Below are 12,381 nucleotides of genomic sequence, written 5' to 3' on the forward strand. Positions count from 1 at the left end.
CTCACTCTTCACGCTGTGCCAGGAAGCTCCAGAAATAAAATAATAATAATTTGTGATTTATGAAATGTGGTTGGGTGCTTATAAATATTTAACTTTTATTTGAAAAATGTTTGAATCATTATCACTTTTAGCTACAGTAGTTCTGTTGGACGTCATCCATCTACATTTTAAGGTTTTATTTATGCATAAAAGCAGTTTTAAAGAGATCTGTGAACCAAGATTTTCTCCAGTTCTTTCCCGGGTTTGATTGTAGCTCATACTGCATTGTAAGTTGATTAATTTATCCTGCTTGTCTTAATTATTGTGTTTTTAAACAGATCCATATTACTAATCTGACATGACCAAGTAAATCACTGTAGAACAATAAATCTGTTGTAGTTGTCTGGTGCAATTTCGAGTCAGTGTGTGCACATATTCTGCAAAGTTGTCTTCCAAATATTCATGTTACATTTTAATTATTGAAATTCATTGTATGCAAACATGTATGATAAACCATTTGTGATGTAGCATTACTCCCTGAGAGTTAAATGGCCTGGAAGGTTTATAGATACTGTCAGTTGTCAGCTAGGAAAAAAGCTAGCACCTTCTACTAGCTGGAAGAGTCTTGTAACTAAGACTGACTGATTCCTCATTGAGGAAATCAGCGGCTGAAAAGTGCCCCCTCACCTATCTGTCTTTCCAGTTCTCTTCGTTGGGGGTTTGCTCTGTCATTTTTCAGTTAATCGAAAAAGTGTTTGCTTCACTGAAATATATGACAAAACATTGATTGCTGATTTTGACTTAGGCGATTCTTCAGGCTTAAACCCAGTTGGGATGGCCAAGTAGTTATAAAGCTTACATTTTAATCATTTTGTTTTAACAATATCTTTCACAGATATTCACCGAAACATGTATCTTTGCTTGATAAGTGAGGATTAATATATTTGATTCAGAGTTAAAACATTAATGGTTTAGTGTATAGTCAAGCTGTATGCTGCCTATAGAATTAAAACAGCAGATTTATCTACAAAAGCAGACATGCCAGTCATGGAATTTCTTTTTCTGCAATGGCACATTAGCTTTGAATGAATAAGGTAAAAAATAAATATAACCTTTATGCTGTTTGTTTCATTTAAATACTTCTCTTCAAAATACCAGTTGTTATTTTAAGTAAGTTTTTTCTTACTCTTCTTTTAAAAAGAAAGTGTTTTGATCAAAGGGCTAGCCCAGTCTCCCAAACTTTGAAACTATCAGCGTTTGGTTCTGCCACACAGTTTCTTTTGGTTTAGATGATGACAAGAACCTTACTTTGCCACCCGCAATGAGAATACTTTTTTTTTTTTCTGCTTTTGAATGGGTTAAGCTTTTAAGTTCCTCGTTTGGTTTTAAGCCGTGACTCTGATATAGATGGTTGATATGACTGTGGTTTGAATAACATTTGATTTTGACCTGTTCCTGTGGGTTGCGATGGCATAAGAAACTTGACTCAGCAGCGCCGTAATTAGCCCGGCCCGTGTTTTTGAAACAGGATTGTGTTACCTGGATTGCATTAGTGTGGCTTCTATTGTTGCCGCCTTGCATCTGTCCCAGTAGGGTACTTAAAACCTTTTCTTGGCTAGGGTAGTTCAAACAATTTAGGCAAAATAAGTATGCACTTTATACTGTTGGTGGCTTTAGTGATATTACTCATGACATTTATCCTTTTCATTTTTTTTTTTTCCTTTTGATTTGACAAAGTAGAGAACAGTGTTAGCCAATCTTAGTCTCTTAAGAGAGGAACACTTGAAAAACGGCTGAAACCCAGGGTATCTGCAACATATGTTTATTTGCTGGCTGTTGCCACTGTCTCCCATGAACTGTCTTTTCAAGCAGTGATGCCAGCTGATATGCAAAACCCCATTTAGCTATTTTTATTTGCATCTGAGTTTTCAGAATTTATTTGTCCTTCAGTCTGCCAAAGATTTTAAAAGCCTCAGTCCTGTCTGTGCTGATATGTGAAACTTTCATTTTTAACGACGAAAGAAGAGAATAACAACAGGAAAAGAACTTACACAAGGGAGGGCAAAATAGAAAAGATTTTTCAATTCCATAAAATTGCTGCAAAGGAAAAAAAAAATGATGGCAACCGTGTTTGAATTTCATAGTTTCCAATTTGATATTCTATATTACAGATTGCATAATATCTGCGTTACGTGCTTGGGGTTTGATTTGCTTTCAGATTTATGGACATGAATCTCTGCATATTTTGTAAAAATAGGGTATGGGGACTGCCTTAAGTAGCAGTAGTAACTGTTTTTACAGGTTTCATACAATATGCAATTATGGAGCTGAGGGTACAGGCAATCCTTATGTTCAGACCCAGCATAGTTTTAACATTCAGTCACCTTTTGGGCACCAATAATTTTTAGCTCCCTTTGCTTGTCCTTCGGATTTTGGAAGAACACAGCTATTTTTATCAGTCAAAAGACTTTTAGCAGTGGTTATTCAGGAAAACTATTTATAGGATTGATAGAAGAGGCTTTTTGGTCATACGGCAATGGTGCAGGGTAAGCTATTTCTGTGTTAAATTTTGGCTGTATTATTTGGTGCCAGTGATTTAGGGACATCAGCTTGGCATACCCTATCAAAAAAGCGGAATTAACAAAATCACCAGTTAAATCCTGCGATTTAGACAATGCGTTTCTCTTTCATTCTTTGATAATAGCGTGCAACAAAGTAAGAACAAATAGGATCCCGACTCTTTTTACAATTGTGGCAAGTGGTCAACTCACTTCAAAAAAGTTTAGAGGAAAATGTCTGTAAATGTACAAAGTTAGTTTGCATCTGGGGTTTACTGCCGGGTTATATTTCTGCCTGATGCCAACTGGCTTGACCGAGAGTTACAAAAACCAGGCTGTGCACAGGGATCGAGATCTTTGGGCTGTGTAGACATGGGAAAAGTCAATGTGTTATGTTTAATAGCTGATGACCAGGAACTAATAACAGCAAATTTCATTATTGTTGAGCTAAAGGGCTCTGTGTGGTAATTATTGTTAAAGTAAAAAGCAAAAAATGACTTATAGTTATTGGATTAAGGTGGAGATTGATTTAACATATTTACACAGTAACTCATATTTGAATTTAAAAGGTTTGCAATAAAATTCATGTTTAGAAATTGAATAAATTGTAGTTTTATTACCACATTGGATATCCTTGTGTCCTAACCTTTTTCCTTGGAGTTATCTCAGTTCAATAAATAAAACCTCATTAGACTATTCCCATTTCAACGAGTTTATTAAATTTTGCAGGAGTAATTAGCATAAGCTGTGCTAATTTTTCTGGAAGACTAATGAGGGAGGTTCTTAATTAGGTTTACTTTGTAAGAATCAGAAAAGATGATAATGACAAAAGTCACATAGGGTAGTCTGAATTGGGAACCCAGTTTTTCTGAATGCATAAAAAAAGTCTTCCATTTTCTCTGTAGAAACTTCTTTATAAATGCTTGAACTGAATATATTAAGTGTGCAGACTGTTAATCCTTATCTAGTTAGTTAGGATTACCATCCATTCTAGATTTGATTTACAAAACTCTTTATTTTCCTATCCTGGCTCACTAAACTGCCTTTGAGCAATGGTATGGATGAATACAGATGGTCTTACAAAAACATTTCTTTCTCCAAATGATGCTATAGGATTCCTTTCACATCAGAGCCTGAAGTTTTCCGGCCAGATCTGTGTCGCTTACTTCTAGTAGGCAGGATAGGGGATGGCCCAGTATTTGTTTGTTTGTTTGGTTTTTCAGTTTAAGTTCAGTGTGATTGATAAAATAGTTGGATCACTAAATAAAGGGAGAAAGTAAGAGCCCAATTCTTCATTTCCTTGTACTGTGGACCCTGAGAAGTGGGCAAGTGGAATTTTTTCTTTTAACAGATAGAAATAATAAAGAATGAAATTCCTCCTCAAATCACGGTCTCCTGTCTCTAGTGAATTTAGACATAGTCCTTTGTGGATATAATGTGGCTTGAGTCACCAGCAAGTTTTGTGTTGCTCACAGCCAATATTAAAAACATGGATTTTTAAAGCCTGCAACTAATATGCCTCTGAAGATTTTTGGGTTGCTTATTGCAGCTTTGATAGATTTGTTTTTCTTTCCCATTTATAAGAATCTCTGTATCTATGTTTGAGGCATAAGCCCTGACATCCAAGGTTTAAAGTAAAATACACTAATTTTGTAACATGAAAAACCTAGCCTGTTTGGAACTAGTTCTTTAGGCCATGCTTACCCAAGGGTCTTCTAAAAAGAGAAAAAAGTATATGTGTATATATATACATATACGTATATATATAACCTCCCCCCAGGATTTTCTAAAGAGCTTCCACATCTAGATCACTTTCACTTAGGCGATGCTGATTGGCTTTGCTTTATGATTGTTATCTGAAATAGAATGTTCAGGGGTGAAAATACTGCAGTGGCCACCTTAACTCTTGATTTACATCAGCGTTGTTCAGAGAAATAATTTAAGGTCCATTTCTCATCTAGGAGGTTAAATGCTGTGATAGGACTTTTCAGAGTAGTGCAATGTTACCACCAAGCTAATTTCTTGATGAAATTGATCCCAATGTGTTTATCTAACACGTACGTTTGTCTGTATACTAGGAAAACAATAGTAAAACTTTAGAATTAGGGTGTAATTGATTTTTTTTTTAAACCATTGAGCAGAGTGGGTGACATTCTAATTCTTATGTCTGTAATTCTAAGATGGTGAAGGCATCTGGACCACTTGACAATAAATGATTTCCCTCTGTCTCTTATCATCAGACTTAAATCCCAAAATTCACTAACATCTTTTTCTTTAGCTTCTGTAAAAAGAAAGTCCTCAACTAACATGCCCATAAACACATGCTTTTATTAAACTTGCAGATGAGGCTTTTAGTCAGAGTTTCAGGGCTTCATTTCTTTGACTTTTCAACTCTTACTCAGTTTTCAGAAGGACCAACCACTGAACATAATCACTTTGTAAGGTACGCAAGCAGCCATCTGGGGCTCGAGGAATCAGAGGTATAAATGCATTTCTCAGAGTTCTGATAAGCCTTTTATATTGCCTGATTTCCTAGATTTGAAGGAGGAAGAATTCATAGGCAGGATAATTGCGGCCCTCTTGGTTTGTTTGGGAGATTTGCGTTTTTCCAAAAGTGAAAAGCCCTGTGCTGACACTGGGTATGAATTTATAGTTGTTTATTAATCCTGCTGTATTTAAACATTTGTTTTCTCAGTGGGAATTCACATATGATTATTAGCAATGAGACTTATGTGAGAGACCATCATTCTAAATTTTATCACATATCAGACCATTCTGAATATGAGATGAGCCTGTACATTTGCGTGCGTTTTGCTACTGTGATAAGAGAATAACGAACACAATCAGCTAATAGCTGTCTCTCTCCCATTTGCTATCAGCTATTCCCAAATATACAACCAGGATACATTCAAATGGATTTCAAATATGCTGACAATATATCTTAATGCAAAGTACTTTTACATGGTATAATGCTACTGCAGACACTGTATAATGAACAACAGTGGTTTTCCTATAAAGGAAATAATGGCAGCGACTTCCAAGAAATGTATTTAACGGAGCTTCAGAGAATCAGCAGTGCATATGTGTAACTGGCCCGGGTGTCAGCCCATGGTGTGGGTTTTTATCCTATGTCATCATACCTTTGCTTTTGTAGCAATTCTGGAAAAACACGGAAAAGCAGTACACAGTCCCTTGTGTGTCAGCTAACAACTTTGTACTATCAGTTTGTAATGAGAATATATCACTATATTAAATATGCTTTTACTTTTCTAAAAAATCGCTTAGAATAGGAAAAAGAAAACCCCCAAACCCTTCCCGGGTGCGACTCTGCATTGATAAATTTCCCTTGTTGTTCCCTCCTGCTGGTAGCTGACCAAACTCAGCTTATTATTATTACTCAGGTATCATCTGAAATCGACTATTAAATTTTCCATCTTTCTCCTCCCACTGCCCCATCTCTTCCTTTGCAAACTGTGTAACTGTATGCCATCCAGGACAATATAAAAGTGACCTAAATACTCCAATTCAGTGAAATGTGGTGAACAGTACAGGTTTGTCTTTGGTTGCTTGTGGCCTGTAGAGGTGTGGGTGGATGGAGATAAATTTCTCTCGCAAACTCTTTCTCCAGTTACAAGCCTTTGTCCAGAGGCAAATGAAGGTTTTAACGTTACAGTACTTATTGTAGTAGAATTTTAATTGCCTTAACCCTGCTAATGTGTGAAGCTGAGTGCGTGTCTGTGTCTACGTGTCTGTGTCTACGTGTGTATATTTTTCATGAGGAGGAGAATCACGCCAAAAAAACCCAAAAAAATCCCCAAGTCCCACCCCTGCATATTTTTCATGGTGGGGTGGGGGGAAGTAGGGGGTCACATATGGTAAATGATGCAAACCTAATGAAACTGGTTCTGGGGAAGAGAATGCCATTGGCGTTTCATGCACGTAATGTATACTCCACTTTCAGTGGAGACAGACTGGTCATCAGGGTGCTTTGCACATTTTTATTTTTGAAGATGAAGTGCTTGTTTCCAGTTCCAAACTTGCCTTGAAACCCTACTTGTTGGAAAAGACTTAGCTAGACAAGCTGGCAAATTATATAACTTGATCCCAACACAATAACCTCCAAAATGGCTCTCAGTAACTATACCATCCCACTAACTGAGGCACAATAGTTTTGTAATATAATATAAAGTAATAGTGTTAGCCAACACATCTTTAATAAGATATTGTTCATGCCTTTGCCATATGCTACAGAGCAGCCTCTCACTCGGTGGGCCTTTTGATTCCTCTCAATAAGATTATTTCAAATACTCTAATCCTGAATCATTGACATGAATACAAAAGCCTAGTGACATCTAATAGATGCCTCTTAGCTTTGCTTTTCCTCTTGTTCCTTTCCTTTTTCTTCTCTTTTTACCTGACAAAAAGCTTATAGACACTTGGGCTCTGTCTCTCAGTAGCAGCATGGGGGGCTCCTCATGAAATATAAAGGAGGAAAAAGGACTGACAGAGGCCCGATAAGCTACAGAGTGAAGGGCCATAGATTAAAAGTAAATGCCAGTAAATCCTACCCTGTACACTTACTTGTCCTTTTATTGTTTTCTTTAACACTTTCAGTGCCAGGAGAGGGGGAAAAAAAGAGAAAATAATAATCAGATTGCATGCGTGCATTTTTCTTCTGGACATAGGCACTGACACATCGTGTATGGCTTTGGCAGGATTCTCAAATTTTGCTTCATATCAAGGTTCGGGTGGCTTAAAAAAAATGCCCCTTTAATCAATATCAAGAATCCCTCAAGAACTTTTTTTGCTCCTGATTGACCGAATATTGATACCATATATAGGGGGAGGTGGGTGAGTAGGTCAGACGAATTCTTTTGTAGGGTGTGAACACTCATGACATGGCCTTTTAAGGTTGAAATCACTTTTTCTTCCCTTTTGAATCAATGAATTGGAAATGATCAAAGTGAAACATTAGGGTATGTTGTTCCGAGATGGTAGCTGGTGCTTTCTCGTGTGGCCTAGCTCCCTGCTAGCACCTCGAGTGCTGTCTACACTGGACGGCGCCTTCTACCCAGGCTGATGGTGAGACTTAGGAGGCAGAGTGCAGCTACACAGCTTTTCTCATGGCCAGAGGTTGTTTGCCCTCCACCTTTCCAAAGCAACCATGATTTGCCTAAAGATTTTTTTTTTTTTTTTGAACTCTATTTGAGGATCAGGCAGTCATGCCATTTACCATTTTTTTGTTACTATTCAATACAACAAATTCCCCCTGTTTTTTAATATCCTTCCCCATATTAGTATTCTGATCTGTTAGTACTATCTTAAAACATCATTTTTAATAGTCTTAGACGCACTCTTGGTTAAAGTCCCCTCACAAAATGGAAAATTAGTTTGAAGAATCCTGGACCTGTGTTAGGTTTCTCTCTCTCTCTCTCACACACACACACACACACACACACACACACGCACACTATACAAAGAAAAAACAAAGATGAAAAAGAAAATTCTCTTATTTATTAGAAAGTGCTTTAGAAAGTTGGTTAATAGTTAACTTGATTATCTTTGAAGCTATTACAATGTCGAAAACCCTTGTTTCCCTTCGCAGTCTTGGTGTTTTCTTAAAGCCAGATTCTAATTTCAGAAGCATGGCATACATCTCAGAATATCTTTGAAAAAACTGAGTCCTGGAGTTCCTATTGTGGCTCAGCAGAAACGAACTGACTAGCACCCATGAGAACACAGGTTCAATCCCTGGCCTTGCTCAGTGGGTTAACAATCCGGCATTGCTATGAGCTGTGTTGGAGGTCGTAGATGCAGCTCAGATCTGGTGTGGCTGTGGCTGTGGCGTAAGCCAAAAGCTACAGCTCTGATTCAACCCCTAGCCTGGGAACCTCCATATGCTGCGGTGCGGCCCTAAAAAAGACAAAATAATAATAATAATAATAATAATAAGTTCCCATTGTGGCTCAGTGGAAACAAATCTGACTAGTATCCATGGATGCGGGTTTGATCCCTGCCCCACTCACTCAGTGGGTTAAGGGGGAACTTTCACATGCCATAGGTACAACCCTAAAAAGCCAAAAAAAAAAAAAAAAAATTGGAGTTCCCATTGTGGTGCAGTGGAAACGAATCCAACTAGGAACCATCAAGTTGCAGGTTCAACCCCTGGCCTTGCTCAGAGGGTTAAGGATTTGGCATTGCTGTGAGCTGTGGTGTAGGTGTCAGATGCAGCTTGGATCCCACATTGCTGTGGCTGTGGTATAGGCCAGCAGCTGTAGTTCTGATTGGACCCCTAGCCTGGGAACCTCCTTATGCTGTGGTTTCGGCCCTAAAAAAGGCAAAACAAACAAAAAAATTGAATCCTTTTTTTCTGTGGCCGTACAAGTGGGAATGTCCTAATCCGGCCATCCTTGTGTTTTCTTGAAGCCCAGTATCTGAATCCTGGCCTAAGAGCACCTTAAAACAAACAAACAAAATCTCTGACCACTATGTGTTTAATAGTAGCTTACGTCTGAATGGTAATTGCAAAGTTATTGGAGAGCTTTAAGGTGTGGCGTTTCAGAGAATGCTGTTCACACAAATGGGAGGGCATGGATTAACTCCATTTTACAGATCTGTAAACTGAGGCACGTAGCTGCAGGGACTTTATTAGTGACAAAGTTTATGTGACTAGAAACTTAATGTCCTAGCTCTCAGCCTGCTTTTTTTTTTTTTTTTTTTTTTTTCTCTTCTCAATTGCCCAGTTGAAAAAAAAAATAGTTTTGGGTATTTCATGAAGCCTCATTTATTTTTCTTGGTATCCACCATTCATCCTTTCCATGAATTAATCTAAACCTTATTACCTAAACAGTTTTCTTAGTAGATCTGGCACTTAACTTTTGGGATTAAAAAAAAAAATAACAGATTGTTATATGCTTTGCTAGAGCAATATATGAGTTCTTGTGCTGTCATTTAATTTGATGAGTAAACCATTTTGTGTTTCGCTGGGGGGAAAAACAGGCACTAATCCCAAAAGAAATCTGGAAGAAGGCAGCGTATGATGAAAAAGGCCTAGACTGAGGTACACTGGTGAAGAATCGGATCCTTCCACCACAACTTACCAATACCTGAGCCTCAGGGGGTTCATTTTTCTCATCTTTGAAATGGGAAAAATCTTCTCAATTTTGAAGAGTTGTGTGGGTTAAAATCCTGGGCACAGAGTTTGGCATATACTCAGTGCTTGAAATCAGGTAGTTCTTGCAATCTGCATACAATACATTCCATGCGAATTATTATTCTTAATGTGATGATTGCCATGGAATTTTGTTATATGCAAAATGACTAAGGTTCGTTATGGTGGCTAAGTCTCCTTGGTGAGGATTTACTCATTTTTTTTTCGTTGCACAAATATTATTGATGTCAGAGTCGGGGATATAACAGTGAATAAGACACACACGGTTCCTGCCCACAGGGGGTTCAGTGGCTCAGGGTTGAAAAAAATTAGGAATTGTCAGTGTAAGAAAGGATTTATTGATTATTTCAAAATAAGGGAATGTTATTTCAGATACGTAGAGATCATAGAACAGAGGAAATATATCCCTGGGTTGAAATTACGTGTTAACTCTTACTCAGTGGTATTGAACTTGGGAAAACTCCATGGTTATATTGCCCTCCTCTGAGGCAGTCTACATATTGGGGAAGACTACACATTGGGGAGTCAGACCCCCTGGGATCAAACCCGGGCTCTGCCAGTGTTAACTTTGGGGCTGCAGGCAGATCACCTAACTTCTCTAAGCCCCAGTTTCTTCATCTGTAAGGCTGGGATAAGAGTAGTCGTTCCTTCTTGATAGGGTGTGGTGAGGGCTAAGTAAGTTAGTAATGCATGGAGGGCACTTAGCACAATGCCTGGCACATAAATCATATTCACTTGAATGTAGCTGTTATTTCTCAAATAAAGGCTAGAATGAAAAGATCTCCAAGATGCTTTCCAGCTATGAAATGCTAATTTTAGTTCCCTCTGGTATTGCCGAGGCAGATAAACTCTTTAGGAGGTAGATTGCAAGCCCCAGAGGGCAGTGGTTTGTGTGTGCTGGTTGCTGCAGTGTCCCCAGCAATCAGCATGGTTGCCTCACTGCTGAGTAGTAGGTGCTTAGAGTATGTTTTTGTGAAATGAAAGAGGGGAGTTAGACATGCCATTGTTGCATCTGGTGGTCTCATCTCTCTGCCTAAAGACAGGCTTGTTATAACTCCACAGTACAGTGAAAAGGCACTGCCATTAAAGAATGATGAGAAACAGAAAATGTAAGATAAAATATTAAATTTGTTACACTTAAAAATGTTAATCTTTACACGATTACCATGCAAATCCCCTCATTGCCTAAATGTTTAATTGATCAAGTAAATCACAGAGCAGACAAGTAATTGAAAAACCCTCCTGTTGACATTCGAACAAAGCACATTTTCAAGAATATTTCTCTTAACTAGTGTATCTATTACACACGATGGTATGAATGTAACACACACACACACACACACACACACACACACACACACACACACACAAGCGACCCTTGCAAGCAAGCAGATTTCAGAGAGTTTGGGGGACAGCTTCATTTTTAATGGCAACTTGGTAATCTCCCATTCTTATATCAAATGTGAAATCGGTTTTATGGTAACATGTTGCAGCAGTGCCTTTGTTTTCTATAATGTTAGAAGACTTAAGAATTCACCTTTTTTTTTTTTCTTTCAGGCAGGTATAATATTGATGTGTTACTCTGGTGATTGAAGGGTTAATGAATCCCCCCACCCAGCTCCTCTGTCCCCCCACCCCAATCCCATCATGTGCCTGGTTGACTCTGAAAGAAGGGGCTTGAAGTTGCCCACAGGGCATCCCTTTTCCCAGCCTCCTCCAAGGCCACCTGGGCAGACGGGAGCTTGCCTCCTGTCCTTAGGACACAAAATCCAATCAGGCCAGGCGTCTGCCCGGCTCCCTGACTTGCGAGCTGGGGAGAGGGAGGAGAAGCAGAGGCCACTGACGTTTGAGGGGTTGCATGGCTGTGGCTGTGGGGCTCCTGCGTCTCCTGGAGGAAGGAAGTTTTCCTTTATTTTCCAGATCAGGTGTCCTCTGTGACAGCAGTGTACTGAACTAATCAGGTTAATTGAGAGGCCCTGGATCATCCTCATGGAGCCCCTGTCTTCTTTCTGTTAAAGACAGATAGTGCAGGCAGACACACATATTTTAGTTTTCCCCAAGCCCAGGAAATCTGCAGATGGGTGGGGAACACAGCTCCAGCCGGATGTCACTCAGGATCTCTGAGCATGGATTCTTACTGAGCAGTATAGCGTTAAAACAAAACACACACACGCAGAGAACAAGCTCTCCTTGCGACTGAGAGAAGTGTGCCTTCAAATGCCTCATTTCTTCTTTGTTTATTCTTAGTGTTAAAATAATCTCAGTGTTTCAGATCAGCCAGAATGACTATTTGTTGAAAAATCCAGATAGATTTCTCCTCAGCTATGTTATTTAAGATTGAAACTTAAAATTTCATTGGGATGTGCCATCAGTGACAAGGAGTTGCTTGGGCATCCAAGCCAGACCCGGGGGCTGTGGCCCTGACTCAAGGCATCTCAGCCTCCCCTTGGAGCTGCGGGAGTGGAGAGAAATAGAGCAGCTTCAACTGAATTCCGTGAAGGGCGGGGATCCCTCCTCCTCCTCCACTCCAAATGCTTTGTCATAGTTTAATTTTAAACACTGTCATTGACTATTCTTTCTTTCAATCCCGCCTCTTTCCTCCTTTTTTTTTTCTTGGAAGTTCCAGGAATGACTTTAATTATCTCCACAATCAAATTCTCATTGCTGCCTCTG

General features: G+C 38.9%; 1 protein-coding gene across 13 annotated transcripts in view; it reads left to right on the plus strand.

Annotated features, from left to right (window-relative positions):
• The window catches only part of EBF1 (early B-cell factor 1), a 395,190-nt gene that overhangs the window by 26,051 nt on the left and 356,758 nt on the right, over positions 1-12,381 (plus strand). The gene's annotated exons all lie outside the window — the stretch shown is intronic.

Source organism: Sus scrofa, chromosome 16, assembly GCF_000003025.6.
Source record: "Sus scrofa isolate TJ Tabasco breed Duroc chromosome 16, Sscrofa11.1, whole genome shotgun sequence".
NCBI lineage: Eukaryota > Metazoa > Chordata > Mammalia > Artiodactyla > Suidae > Sus > Sus scrofa.